Raw genomic sequence first — 12,923 nt, 5'->3', positions numbered from 1 at the left:
TACATATCACTTTTTAATTTGGATAGAGAAAGAGACATAAAACAAGATAATAATTTCAATACATTATAAAAACACAAAATTATATATAAAAAATACAATACAATTGTTTGGACCTTTTTAAGGAACTGTTTATATTAAAATTTCTATATTTCTATGTGTTTCTTTCTATAATTAGACACGAGAAAATGTTGTTTCGTATGTTTCGTTCTATATTTCATTTATGATTTTTCACATATGAGATGTGATTTAAAAAATCTAATTGTTATATAGCTTCTATATCTTCAACGTAATCCCTTCTTATATTAACATGTTTCCAAACATGCTGGCTAGTTATGCATGACTCGTGTGTGTCGACAAATTAAACATAATATTTCCTATTTTCATTTATATTAAATTATGAATATTAAGGATTTTATATTCTCTCGGATGAAAATTTATTCCCGACATGTCTTTTAAATATTGTTACATAAACTAAGAATTTTATCATAACAATTTATGATTAGATTAAAATGTAAAAAAAATTACTGTTAATGTATTTTAACTAAAATCTTTTTAATAAAATATATATGACGTTTGCTTGAAGTTATCAATTTTCCTTTACATGTAATTTTCTTTCCTTTTTCTTTTTCAACAATGTGGTTTGAAAGTATATGTATAATCCATTGTAAAAGCCATAAGTAAGTCAATGAAATCTCTTGGTTAACGATTCTATCATTGACCAAATGAAATACAAGTCAATGACCAAACTGTTTATGACGAGAAATAGGCTCTTGGAGTAACTTCAAATACACGTATAAGCATATTGTCAATATGATGACTGAAAAAATTACACAACTCGATCAAGTAATTAGGTCACTATATTTTAATTCAACTGGTTAGGCTGATCCAAATTTTATAACAGAAATTTAAATTTACATATTCTTGTTCATGGCCATTAGTCCTCCTGACGTTTTAATTTGTAGATTTTGAGCTTATGTAACTCGTTTTATTTATCCTTTAAATGTACATGAAACTGGAGACAAATCTACTTACTTTACTATTTAAAAAAACAAATTAAACAATATGCAAATAATATATATGGTAACACGAGGATGCCAAACGATGAAACTCGAGATAGAGGAGAGGAACGTACAACTTCAACTGACATCACACTTACCAAAGAGGTCAATATCTAGGGCATGACATCGCTCATGTTTGTTTCTCCAAGAATATATTTACCAGTTTCCAGGAATTTAAAACTATCACCAAAAACTTTAGACATTCTTTTTGGGTATCCCAATTTAGAATCTCCTTTCCAAATCAGCTAAAGTAAAATCCATCAAACATGATTATAACTTTATAAGGTATTTTTATATTTGATAGTTATTTTCTTCATTTCTTTTTTTATCTGCCTAATTTTAAAAATAATTTTATTTGTTTGTTTTAAAATTTAAGATAAAATTAATTATTATATTTTAATTATTGTTAACATACTTAAAAGATTCAACTATTTATTAATTAGGTCAGACGTTGTTGCTTCCATTTAACTTCTTTTTTTAAAAAAATACTTATTGCATTTCATTTATGATAGTTGCTTCCATTTAACTAGTGACATTAATTAATTATAAATCTGATAGATTTTATATACAGTATATGTCGTATATTTACTCATAACGTCCCAGCTAACGTGTTAAATACAGATAAAATTAAATCAAGAGTTAAGAGTATATTAACAATGTCTTATTCTTGATTGCTTGAATATTTAAAAGATGAGATCGAAGATCCTGACCATAAACAATGTCATGACTCTAGAGAATTTTCTTTTCACGAGTTGTTGAGTATTGGGTATATATAATTTGCCCTTTCCAATATGGAATTACCCATGCATGTTGAAAAGGAAGAAAAAAGCCCTATTTTCAAGCACACACATGCATGCGACTTCTAATTTCTATGAACATTCTTAATCGAATACTATAAATAAAAAATCAATAATGAACATAAACCAATGGCGGAATTATTCCTTTGGCTAGCAAAAGCCATCACAAATCAATTACAATAATATTATTGTGGAGTTCAATTCCACAGGCAAACATTCCCTCGTACCGCATTTTGATGTCACTAACAACAAACAAACCCTTAAATTTCGAGCTAATTTAGACTGTCATGACCAGAGACTATGGGGGAACAATTTATAAATTATAGAGATGATGGGGGCAAGGCCAATACATGAACTGTCAAAGAAGGAAGGAAAGCTAGAATGCTACAATAGCTGAGAATGGTCTTGTCTAGACCTTAATGCCCATATCTTTGTCGTAGGCTCTGTGTCTTTTCTAACATATTCTTTGCCATCATTTTCTTATTTTATTTTTTTTGGCTTTCCTCCATGTCTTCCCGAGAAACAAACAACTGTGATCAACATTTCCTTCTTGTCCTCACCTTCTTCGTCATATATTCCCCCCTTACAACCTTTCTCTTGTCCCTTATTTTGGTATTTTTAATTCCGACTTGCAAACTATTGCTAGATTGATGCGTCTCCATGATCAAATTATTAGCATTCGTTTATGGTCTGATTTTTCTACTAAAATTCCCCCTCTCTTCCTCCAATGATGAATTCCATATCGTGCCTATTATACTTTAGCGCTTGATATTTCTTTATAATTATTTAGACTCTATTGTATGATTTAGGCCATTTTTCTAAATTAAGTCAGGGCCAAATACATCCAATCCTACAATTAATTATCATTGTTAATATATTTCAACTTGAATAAGTCTAATTTTTTAAATTATTAAAATCACATTTCAAAGGCAATAAGTGTAAAACCAATTTATCCCACTTAGCCGAAATTTTGAAATATATTTTTAAAATTAGGATTTTTTTTTTAGATCACGTGTATCCTTCACTGGAGGAGTAATGAATTCATTCATTAATTAGGGGGTGCCAATGCACCTCCTCAATTTTAAAAAATAACATAAAAATACATGGAATGGAATGTGTATATTTTGCCTCCTAATTTTATATACTTGAACTCCTACCCCTATTTTTCACTTCTTTCATGATAATAATTATTGATTATTATTTTTAAATAGATTATCCCCCTAACTTAAGGTCTCAGGTCTACCTTTACATGAGAGATAATCTTATTTAAGTCGAGTGGCTAAAATCACTATGGATGACATTTTTTTTCCTCAAAGTATTTAACGTAGCTGCGCACATCCAAAATTCAAACTCAAGAATATCAGTTAAGTTGAAACAATCACACACGAGTTGATTTATGTGTTTGGTGGTCAAAACCTTGTTTTCAAACTTATGTTTATGGTTGTTTATGTGCTTGAAACAACTCCTAAGTTTAGTGTAAGAGGTATGTTAGTAGCTATTCATGAGTTAGTTTTATGTTGAATATTTGTAAGGAAATAGCGCCATACCTCCAATTTATGGTTCTTTTTGTAGGAATTACATATTTTTATGTTTAGTGTGATTTTATAGAGTAGATACTCCCATTTTGTGAATTAATGTTGAAACCACTTCAGTTTCAGGCCAAAAGAAAAGAAGGTTCAAGTAGCTGATGACTCGCTTAGTGAGTGGCATCCGCTTAGCAAGGCATACAGCTCGCTTAGCGGGTTGGGAAACCCTAAAAGAGAAAGAGTCAGAGATGTGTTCGCCCAGTGCGCAGCCAGCCAACCCATCGAGGATGGTGTCTCTTCTCGCGCTTAGTGTGCCTAGTCTCGTTAAGCCAAAATTCACATACTCTCGCTTAGCGAGCTAGTTTCGCTAAGCGAGCCTTCGAAAGCTGAAAGGTCCAAGAACCTTTAAAACAATGAAGTTGGGGGAAATAAAGGGGGAGTAAAAAACAGAGCACAAGGAGAAGCTGTTGCGACAGAAAGAGAGCAACAAAGAAAGCTTAGGTTAGAGGAGTGAAGTTTAGGGTTTAGAGGCTGTAGGAGACATCTTCAACCAACCTTTGCCATTTTCTTTTACTCAAAACTCAACCTTTCTCGTATTGAGAGTATATTGCTTGTAATGGAAGGTTAAGCCTCTTTGTTGGGAAGTTCTGCTGAAACCTTGATGTAACACTCTTTCACTATGTATTTAATGTTATTTTTATGTGTTTATTGCTTCTATCTATGCTTATTTTACATGTTTTTGGCTTGATCACCCATTTGTATGTATAGTTAGGATTTTTAGCATTGGGAAATGTTTTAAAGCCTTAGAACTTGGTAAAACAAGCTAGAAATCTGTATGTCTAGGAATGGAGTGCAGTGATCTAATTCATATTATGTTGTAGACATAATGCAACTCTTTTAGACTAAGTTTGTTAAGGAATCAATGACGAAGTTTAAAAAGGGTTAGACTCATTCACTAGAAGGATCTTGGTTTGAGTAATTTCTCAGCATTAGAACACTAGGACAACGTTAGATAGAGAAAAATACATTTTAACATCAAGAGAAATTCAGTAGAACGACCCAACGCTTTTTACTTGACTGTTTTCACTTCCAAAATCCTAGATATTTAGTTTATATTCATGTAGACTTTAGTATAGGATTCAAGTTGATATTTACCTTGTTTTTAATCCATACAAATGTTTGCATATTGAATGTATAATGTCTGAGTGAAACAAATTCCCTGAAGATACGATACTCGGTCTTACTATTTTATACTACTTGTGTGAATCGGTACACTTGTCGACCACCGAACAAGGTACTATGATACGAAATCAGAGTGTGGTAACGGAAGCAAACAACCAATAACGAAGGTACTAGGTACCACCCTTATTAGTCGAATTCCTTTAAGTATTTTTGGTATTTGTGTGTTTGGGTTTTTACGAAAATCAGCAAGGAAAAATAAGCAATATTAAACTACACCAATAGCTTAATACGAGATTAGCACTCAACACCAATTGAGCTAATCGGACTATTTTCAAGACGACGCTTGTAAATAATCGGGCGAAAATGTAAACACAATTTCTAATTGGACTGAATTGTTCTTGTTTTTTGAATGATCTGCAAATGATCAAATTACATCCATATATGGCCGAAAAACAGTAAGGCCTAATTAAACACAATAAAACTAGTAATAAAATGCAATTAAGGCCTAATTAAACACAATAAAACTAGTAATAAAATGCAATTCTTAATGCAATCAGCTCATGATATTCCTTTTCCATAATTAGCCACACGCCTATTTAAGGCCTTGAATGTCCCATTTATGCTTCTTTTGTAACCATCTTGGAAAGGTTTTGAATGGCTGAATTTTATTTGTCTTAACTGATGAAAATGCTTAAAATAGCCAAGTAATTAAACTCAGCCCTTGATGAGGATTCCAAACAGCCCCCACGCCATTAACTTCCCTTTGAATGTCACTTGTGTTGATTTTCAACTCCTCTTGGTCAATTTTCGTACCATCCCCTCCCCCTTTGAAAGGAATTGCCCTCAATTCTTGAATACCATCATCATCTAAATACGGTGAGAGATCTCCAACATTGAAAGTAGCATGTACTCCATATTCTTCGGGCAAATCAATCTTGTATGCATTGTCATTGATCTTTGATATAACTTTGAAAGGACCATCCGCTCTAGGCATGAGCTTATTCTTTCTCTTGCTTGGGAATCTTTCTTTTCTCAAATGGACCCACACAAGATCACCTTCATTGAATAACTTAGGCTTCTTATTCTTGGACCTTTGCTTATAAACTTCATTCACGGCCTTGATTCTTTCTTGCACTTGATTATGTAGCTTGATCATTGCTTTGAGTTTGGCCTCTGCATCTGGATGAACTAACTCCTCTTTTGGCATAACTATCAAATCCAATGGCAAGTAAGGATTCACACCATAAACAACTTCAAAAGGAGAATGATTAGTAGCATATGTAGGGGACCGGTTGTAAGCAAATTCAGCATGGGCTAGCTTCAAGTCCCAATCCTTTTGAGTCTTACTAACCAAACCACGCAGCAAAGTACCAAGAGTTCTATTAGTCACCTCGGTTTGTCCATCGGTTTGAGGGTGATGGGAAGTACTAAACAGCAACTTAGTACCTACTTTCCTCCATAATGTGTTCCAAAAATAACTTAAAAACTTTGAATCACGATCGGAAACAATAGTTTTAGGAACTCCATGTAAACGCACAATCTCACGAAAGTACAAATCAGCAACATTACTAGCATCATCGGTTTTGTGACAAGCTACAAAGTGTGCCATCTTTGAAAACCTATCCACAACCACCATAATAGCATCTTTACCTCGCTGTGTTCGGGGCAAAGCCACAATGAAATCCATACTCACATCCATCCAAGGACCACTAGGCGTTGGCAAGGGAGTATACGCCCCTGGTTTGAAAGAACTCTTTGCCATGTGACAAGTAACACACCTGCTAATGACTTTTTGCACATCTCCTAACATCTTTGGCCAATGAAAGTGTTCCTTCAAAATCTCCAAGGTCTTTGTAATGCCAAAATGACCAGCCAAACCTCCACCATGAGCTTCACGAACTAGTAACTCACGAATTGAATGCCTTGGGATGCAAAGCCGATTCTCCTTGAATAAAAATCCATCTTGCACGATATACTTTCCAAATGCTCCATTCTCACAATTAGAGTATATTTCACCAAAATCCACATCTTCTTTATAATAATCTTTCAAAGTCTCAAAACCAAGTAAACGAGTTTCAAGAATTGAAATTAAAGCATACCTCCTTGAAAGTGCATCAGCCACCACATTACTCTTACCATCCTTGTATTTTGAAGAGAAATTAAAAGATTGAAGAAATTCAACCCATTTAGCATGCCTTGGACTCAACTTCTGCTGCCCATTGATATACTTCAATGACTCATGATCTGAATGCAATATAAAGTGATTAGAACGCAAATAATGATTCCAATGATCAAGAGCTCTCACAATGGCATAGAACTCTTTGTCATAGGTGCAATAGTTCAATCTGGCTCCTCCCAATTTCTCCGAGAAATAAGCTATAGGCCTTTTGTTTTGTATCAAAACAGCCCCAATGCCAACTCCACTAGCATCACATTCAACTTCAAATGGTTGAGTAAAATCGGGTAAAGCTAAAACAGGAGCTTCACAAAGCTTTAACTTAATCAATTCAAAAGCCTTTTGTGCTTGTTCATTCCACCCAAACGCACCCTTCTTCAAACATTCGGTCATAGGACTTGCTATAGTGCTAAAATTCTGGATAAAGCGTCGATAAAATGATGCAAGACCAAGGAAAGATCTCACCTCCGAAACTGTTGTAGGGCTCGGCCAAGTCTTGATAGCATCCACTTTTGTTTGATCAACGGATACTCCATCTTTAGACACCACATATCCAAGAAACACCACACTTTCAACCAAGAAATCACACTTTTCCCTCTTCCCATAGAGTTTTTGTGCTCTTAGGGTCTCAAATATTTGTTTCAAATGAGTGAAATGCTCCTCTATAGATTTGCTATACACCAATATGTCATCAAGATAAACAACAACAAACTTACCCAAAAAAGGCTTGAGTACTTCATTCATGAGCCTCATAAAGGTGCTAGGTGCATTTGTGAGCCCAAATGGCATAACTAGCCATTCATATAGACCATGCTTAGTCTTGAATGCCGTCTTCCATTCATCACCTTCACGCATTCTGATTTGGTGATATCCACTCCTTAGATCAATTTTTGAGAAGATAACCGATCCATGTAACTCATCAAGCATATCATCTAGTCTTGGAATGGGAAAACGATATTTGATGGTTATGTTGTTCACTGCCCTACTATCAATACACATTCTCCATGAACCATCCTTCTTAGGAACCAACAATGTCGGAACAGCACATGGACTCATTGATTCACGCACATAACCCATGCTTATCAATTCTTCAATTTGCCGTTGCAACTCCTTTGTCTCCTCCGGATTACACCTATATGCAGCCTTGTTTGGTAATGGAACTCCCGGAATTAGATCAATTTGATGCTCAATCCCACGGATAGGTGGCAAACCCTTTGGTAGTTCACTTGGAAACACATCTTCATACTCACCCAAAACAGCCTCCAATTGTTGTTTAAAAGGAGTCTCTACATCGTCTTGTCTAGCATTCTTTGCAACCAACACGTAGACTAATTCACCATTATCAATAGCATCCTTCACTTCATTTTCAGTAGCAAACATAGTGAGACTAGGCTTTTTACCTCTTTTTGTAATCATGGAACGGACTTCATTTGATGCCATTGGTTTCAACACAATCCTCTTGCCATTGAAGTTCAATTCATGCTCATTGGACCTTCCTTTATGCGTCACATCCCTATCAAATTGCCAAGGGCGTCCCAAGAGTATGTGACTTGCATCCATAGGTACCACATCACACAAGATTTCATCAACATAAGATCCCATGGTTAATCCCACACGCGTCTGCCTTGTAACATTTATGCTACTTCCATTGTCCAACCAATGTAGCGCATAAGGCTTAGGATGTTTTGTTGTGAGCAATCCTAATTTAGACACCATTTCAGTTGAAGCCGCATTGGTACAACTACCTCCATCCACAATGATACTACACCACTTATCTTTCACTTGACCCTTAGTGTAGAAGATTTGATTTCTTTGATCTCCTTCCACGGGTACAGCCTTGACTTGCAAAGTTCTTAGCATCAAGGTATCATACATGGGAGGTCCATATACTTCTACCTCATCATCATCATCTTCAACAATTTCAACTCCATCACCTTCAATATTGCCACCAGATTCTTCTTCTTCCTTCATCAACTCATCACGCATGCTAATTGCTTCTCGGAGGGTCACAACTCGTTGATTAGGACAAGCCCTAGCAAAGTGTCCAAAGCCTTGACACTTGAAACACCTAACCTTTGACAGATTAGTCTCCTTGGCCGTGGCAATGGGTTGTTTAGGAGCGGCCTCACTTTGTTTCGGTTGATTCTCCATTGGTTTAGTGCTAGGGGCTGGATTTGCACTACCCGACACACCTCCCTTGGACCAACCACTAGAACTCCCAGCATTATATCTACTCTTGTTTTGATTTTCAATCTTCAAACACAAGGTGCACAAAGTGGTGAAATCTGTGTAGTTACATAGCTCAACAGCAAAAGCTATGTTCTTATTCAGCCCACGAAGGAAACGACTCATTTTTTGCTCTTCATTTTCCTCCACTTCACCCATTAGGCATAGGTTCTCAAACTCATCAATGTATTCAGTAACACTCATTTTGCCTTGCACCAAATCTGCAATCTTTTTATACAAATTCAGTCGGTGATTTGATGGTACATATCTCTTGCGCAACTTCTTCTTCAAGGACTCCCAAGAGTGGATTTTCTCCTTTCCATCTCGTGTCCTTCTAGCCTTCAATCCCTCATACCACAACGATGCACTTTTGCTAAGTTTCAGGATAACATATTTGCAACGTTTCTCATCATCAAGATCCTTGAAGTCAAACATTCTATCAATCTTGCGCTCCCATTCTAGATAAACCTCCGGGTCTGCACTACCATTAAATTCAGGTAGTTCGGTGATTTTGAACTCATCCACGTTTGGACGTGGTTCACCCCTTCTAGGCCTCCATCGTTCATCTCTCAAGTCAACGTTCCTTAAGGCTTCACGCAATTTGTCCATGAAATCATCACTGTTGAAATCCATTGTTGTCACGTAACACGGAATCAGAACCGTGCTCTGATGCCACTAATGATACGAAATCAGAGTGTGGTAACGGAAGCAAACAACCAATAACGAAGGTACTAGGTACCACCCTTATTAGTCGAATTCCTTTAAGTATTTTTGGTATTTGTGTGTTTGGGTTTTTACGAAAATCAGCAAGGAAAAATAAGCAATATTAAACTACACCAATAGCTTAATACGAGATTAGCACTCAACACCAATTGAGCTAATCGGACTATTTTCAAGACGACGCTTGTAAATAATCGGGCGAAAATGTAAACACAATTTCTAATTGGACTGAATTGTTCTTGTTTTTTGAATGATCTGCAAATGATCAAATTACATCCATATATGGCCGAAAAACAGTAAGGCCTAATTAAACACAATAAAACTAGTAATAAAATGCAATTAAGGCCTAATTAAACACAATAAAACTAGTAATAAAATGCAATTCTTAATGCAATCAGCTCATGATATTCCTTTTCCATAATTAGCCACACGCCTATTTAAGGCCTTGAATGTCCCATTTATGCTTCTTTTGTAACCATCTTGGAAAGGTTTTGAATGGCTGAATTTTATTTGTCTTAACTGATGAAAATGCTTAAAATAGCCAAGTAATTAAACTCAGCCCTTGATGAGGATTCCAAACAGCCCCCACGCCATTAACTTCCCTTTGAATGTCACTTGTGTTGATTTTCAACTCCTCTTGGTCAATTTTCGTACCATACTATATGTGCAATAGAACAAAAATGACAAAAATATAATTTTTAATATTTTGGTGCGCTCAATTTTATTTTCTTGAAAAAAAATAAGATTTAGTTTGCTTGTGCTCTCGAATAATCAATATATAAAACCCTATTCGGGGTGGTTTGTCGTTTTTAGTTTTGAAATTTTAAAGAATCAAAATCAGTTTTAAATTTGAGTTTGGGTTTATTATTTGTTTTTAGTTTTTAAAAAGATGTTACAAATGAAAGATAAATAAAATAAGTCAACTATTTTATCTTATTTTGCTCTACTAAGAAATAATGGTTGTAATAAAGGTAATGGATGAGAGTAGTGATGGTAACGATGATGATGATAGTAGTGGTTTCAGTAGAATGGTGGTGCTAGCAATGACAATAGTGGTGGGGGTGAAATAGTAGTAATGACAATAGTGATGGTGGTGATAATGTTTTAAAATCTAGACCAACCCAACCGATTGAACTGGTTTGACTGCGACTCAAAAGTTTGACTGAGTCGAGTTGCCTATCAGATTGATAAAGCGTTAAACTTAGTGTAACCCAATCAGGTTTGCAATTAGTCCAGTGACTCACTGACTTAGGTCGAGTCACACCCAAGGAAAGAAACACATTGGGGGTTAATTAAGGTTGCATACATAAAATATTAATTATTTTAATGAAGACCGGGTCTTGCGGGTCAATTAGTAACCCTCTAGTTGACCATTAATCCAATGACCAAATGCTTTGACAAAGTCAATCATCGGTTTGATTTTAAAATTTTGGGTAGTGGTGGGGTGAAATAGTGACAACAACAATAGATACACGAATGATGATGATAACGGTGACAATAATAGTAGTGGTAACATTGACAATGACGATGGTCATGAAATGGTGGTGGTGTGATTGTGGTAGAATGGTGGTGACAACAACAATAACAATGTGATGATGACGATAAAGGTAAGAATGATGATGGTGGAGACGGTGATGGTAATAATAGTTAAGAATGTATTTCTTAAAACTAAAAATTAAATTAAAAAAAATATTTTGTTAATAAATATAAAATTATTTTAAAATTGAATTAAAAATCAATTCAATTCCATATTTATCAAATACATTTTATTTTAAAAATTATATTTGAAAATTGAAAACAGAAAATTCATCACCATCCCATACAGAACGTAAGCGAATACCTTTTTTCCCCAAAACCTGCATTTAAAAAAGATAAGACGTTCCTCATTGGATTCCTCTTATCACACGGATTAGCATACTGTTAAAAATCAATCTCATTATTTTTCGGCTTGATGATCCCAAGACGGCTTATTTAACAGCTAAATAAACTTGGCTTTTAATGCAATCCACAAAAGCTAGATATAGCCCTCTTAATACTTTCCTTTCATAATTTAAAGGACAACCCTAGAATCATTTCTCCCCTTTCTCAAGGGACACCAAAAAGAAAAGCTATGAACGGATCAATGTAACAAGTTGGTTATCTTCTTAGGTAAAAAAAACAAAAAGAAAAGCACGCGTATATGTTCCTGCTTTCGCTTCATTTTTCTTGTGATTTCCTATATATATGAGATCCACTACTGATCGATATCTAGCTACTTTAATTTTGTATGGCTCGTATTTTGCTGCTCTCCTAGCTAGTTATGGTTTGGTGTTCTAGCTAGCTTAGTTAATTCGGCACAACATATATGAACATTATATGAGCGTGTTTTCTTTTTTGACACAATATGAGCGTGGTTTATAGAGTAAACTCAGGTATTATTAAATTAGCTAGTTTATGGCGGGTCATTTTCTGTAAATTAATTAATTAACAGTTATATAGGAGTATAATGTTTTCTTTTATCCATATGCCTTTGTGTGCATGCACGCTTTTTCTTTTTATTTCCGAACAAAGTTCCTAGCCCAGTTGCATTGATGATTAAAAGTTGACCAGTTTAAAAAGTTAAGCTTTTCTTTACTTTGGATTCAGTTTTTTGCACGCATGTTTGTTTTCTAATTTACACGTATTTTCTTACAAGCTAATTGACTATGACAAGAAGGATACGTCATTGTTTTTAAATGAGACATGCAACAATCAACCTTTATCTTTTATCTTTCTTTTCTTTCTTTTTTTTTTTTCTAACTTCGGGATGACGGTAGATGAATTGAAAACAATGTAGCAGAAGTCTCCTTTGAAAGATTAGAAAAATAAGAGTGCAAATGTAAAATGCTATCATATTACAGATCATTCCGGTTGAATGGCCACACTATGAAATTAGGAATTTCATCTGTGTTTGAAAGTTAATTTGTCTGCGATTATAGCAATGTATTATTGAAAATAATTTCAGCGTATAATTAATCTTGTTATGTTTCATGGAGTACGTGTACTAGTTGACATAATCACTCCAACATAATAAACGTTTTAAAATTAATTTACAGTAATTTGTTTGTCCAATCTTGAATATCAGTTAGATTGTGAGAATATTACCTGGTTAATGATTACCACTTTTAACTCCGATACCATTCTATATATAAAACAGAAAATGTCTAATTGAAGGTAGTTAGAAATAAAATATGTAATTATGTTTTTCTAAAATTCTTTG

Source organism: Glycine soja, chromosome 7 (genome assembly GCF_004193775.1).
Source record: "Glycine soja cultivar W05 chromosome 7, ASM419377v2, whole genome shotgun sequence".
NCBI classification, from domain to species: domain Eukaryota; kingdom Viridiplantae; phylum Streptophyta; class Magnoliopsida; order Fabales; family Fabaceae; genus Glycine; species Glycine soja.
Note: the sequence above shows the minus strand (reverse complement) of the source record.